Source organism: Myotis davidii, unplaced genomic scaffold (assembly GCF_000327345.1).
Source record: "Myotis davidii unplaced genomic scaffold, ASM32734v1 scaffold107, whole genome shotgun sequence".
Classification (NCBI taxonomy): Eukaryota; Metazoa; Chordata; class Mammalia; order Chiroptera; family Vespertilionidae; genus Myotis; species Myotis davidii.
In genome coordinates, this window is record NW_006383012.1 from 1181745 (window position 1) to 1185289 (window position 3545).

Consider the following 3545-nt stretch of genomic DNA (forward strand, 5'->3'; position numbering starts at 1 on the left):
CGTCTGCTGAACTTCTCCCAAGGTTACTAACATCTCTGCCCCAAACAAAAGGTTGGATGTCAAATATTCTGCAAACACACCCGTCACTTCTTCAGTAAACCCCAGTCCCCGTGAAGAGCTTCTCTACAAGACATTGAGGGAGAAGCCTGCTTGGAGCATCCTTGGGAAGACAAACGTTTTAAAGGAAAGAAGGGGATTTTAATTCGGGAACTTAATTGGAGAAATTACATGCACAACTTCAAAAACTGAAGCCAGTGTCCTTCTAAACCAGTGGTTCTCAACCTGTGGTTCGCAACCACTTTGGCAGTCGAATGACCTTTTCACAGGAGTCGCCTAAGACCACCCTGCACATCAGATATTTACATTATGATTCATAACAGTTGCAACATTACAGTTTTGAAGTAGCAACGAAAATAATTTTATGGTTGGGTCACCACAACATGAGAAACTGTATTAAAGGGTCGTGGCATTAGGAAGGTTGAGAACCACTGGGTTAGAGGATGACATGACATTGGTTCTGAAACGCAGGGCTGAAATAACAACACTTAGCACGTTATATAATGAAAATGTTATTCTAACCTTAAAAAATAACCCACTGAAAAACATTAACCCGGAATTGCTTGCTTAATACAGGCCCATTTTTGGTGAAAACTATGGTTACCATGTCTGAGTAGTCTGTCCTCTCCATACCCTAATCACTGATGACAATGGCCCCACTGACTGGTCCTGGTTCAGCAAGTCTTTCTCAAAATGGTTCAAGGGAGGAGAACAGATGTTTCATTAAAAAAGGACTTTGTGGTCATAAAGAGAATTAAGCAGATTTCTTTACTGTAGGACGTCTCTGTCTTTCATGTACTAACATACAGGTTTCTCACTTATTTGATCTTAGAGCATCTTATTGGGTTTGGCTTCCAGGAAACCCACTTTAGGGGATGTAAGACACTAAGGGACAGTCTTTCTTTCCTTGCTCTCGGATTGCATGGCAAACAAACAACAAACCAATTTTAGGAAAGAGGGAAATTGAACTCTTTTGAGGAAACTGTATAAGTATTGGTTAATGCCTATCAGTTTTCTGATACATGCCCCTTCAGTTCTTGGGCCGGCCAGTTACCGGCTGTGTGACCTTGAGCAATGACTTCATCTCACTGGGTCAGTTCCTACAGTTGTAAAATGGACTTAATAATAATAGTACTCTGTTCACGGCATTGTTGTGAGGATTCCATAAGATAGTGCTTAATAGCCTGTACTGGTTTGGGTCAATGGTTAGAACATCGGTCTGCTAACTAAAGGGTTGCAGGTTCAATTCCCAGTCAAGGGCATGAACCTTGGTTGCAGGCATGATCAGCTCTGGTCAGGGCACATGTATCTCTCTCACCTCCAGGTTTCTCTCTCTCTGTCTCTCCCCTTCCCTTTCACTCTCTCTAAAAATCAGTGGGGAAAAAAATCCTCTAATGGGGATTAACAAGAGAAAAAAGATAGTGCTTAATAAACAGAAGGTCTATGCAAACTTGTATTACCTGAGTACCTATGCATTCAGCCAAGAAAATAAGAAATGTCATTGGAAAGTGTATGTGGGTACATGTATATAAATACATATATGCACACCTTTAGGCTAATGATATATTTTCTTGGCAATGCATAAAAAATAGTCCACAATCCATATCCACTATATGTGTTGGGGGTGAGTAGGAGTAAAGAGTACAGATAAAATAGAATATGTTAGTAATTGTTGAGGATGAGTTAAGGTACATAGAAGTTCATCATACTTTTCTCTTCTGGATATCTTTAAAATATTCCATAATTAAAACATTAAAACAAACAGAAAAAAAAGTTTATTGGTCTTCTTGCCTTCCTAGGACAGGGACAAGCGGGAAGTTCATTTGAGCTCCATTTATCTTCTGTGCATATGTTTCCTGTATTTTTGTGTAGAAATAGCCTATCCATATTCTTGCCTTTATTTCTGCCAGCACATGTTGCTGGGTATGTGTTTTTTAAGCAGCTCTAAGAATATGCTTGGCAGCATTATTTTCCTTTAGACAAATGGGAAGCAGAGGGCGAGGGAAGGATCTAAAATCCCCAAGGGAAGAAAGGTCTCCTTAGTTATTAATGTGAAAGCTGCCATACGCTCCTTGCGGATTAGACTTTATCTCTCCAGTCTTTTTGTTTTGTGTGTGTGTATATATATCTGTGTGTGTGTGTGTGTGTGTGTGTGTGTGTGTGATCCTTGAGGAAAAGGAAGAGGAAGCCAGGGAAACAGACTCACAAGGAAATTGATAAGCTTGATAAAATTAGGAAGGAACAAATAGTAATTAAATACATGCAAATTATCCTATATAATAAAAGCCTAATATGCTAAGTGTCCGGTCATCTGGTCAACCAATCAAGTATAATATGCTAATGATATGCTAAGGCTGCTAAACCATTTGCTATGACTTTCACTAACCACCAGGGGAAGACAGTCGACCAGTCAACCAGTACCTATGACGTGCACTGACCACCACGGGGCAGACACTCCAACTGGTAGGTCAGCTTCCTGCTGGGGGCTGGCCGATTGGAACTGAGTGAGATGGGCTGGATACACCCTGGAGCCCTCCCGAATTCCCTCCCCAGCCCCAATAGTGCACTGGTGGGGTCCCTTGGCCTGGCCTGTGCCATCTCACAATCAAGGACCCCTCGGGGGATGTCAGAGAGTGGTTTAGGTCCAATCCTGCAGGCCAGGCAGAGGGACCCCATTGGTGCATGAATTTGTGCACTGGGCCTCTAGTATTAAAATAATTACAAGGTTGCAACAAACAAAAACAACAAATTTAAATTATTTACAAAATTAGACAAGATTGTTGGATGATGGTATACTCAGCCAGTGCTGACAGGAATGCACCCTCCTGCACTCCTTTTCAGACACTCCCATCTATCTCTTAATGATGACCCAACACCTTACCAGCTATCAGCAGAGATAGCTTCACCTGTACATAGCATTTCTCTAAATGGAACCACACAATATGAACTATTTTGTGTCTGTCCTCTTTCACTTACTGTTAAGTTTGTGAGATTTATCCTTATTCCAGAGAGTAGTTTTGAAGGGTTCAATAATACATTTTTTAAATATTAAAAAGTGAGAAAATAAAGTATGTATTTCCTAAAGCTAAATTTATCCAAAATAAAGGATTGTCCTTTCATTTGAGATTATGTGCTCCCGTGATTTTGGAGATAAAAAGTATTTTTATTATTTCTTTTTTGAAATCCATTGTTAACTGCTGTAAGGTTTTTTTTTTTTTATTACTGCTGTTGTTATTATTATCATCACTTTATTGAATTTATTGAATTTATTGGAGTGACATTGGTTCACAAAACCATATGGTTTTCAAATGTACAACTCAATGAAACATCAAGTGCACACTGGTGGAGGTGGGCAAAGAGAGGGGAATGAAGACAGAAAGAGACTTTATTTGGGACAATGGGCTCACAATGCAAGAAGTTGGTATTAGGAAGTTGGTATTAGGAATTGGTATTCCTAATTTTTGGTTTTATTTTCATTTTAATGTGCT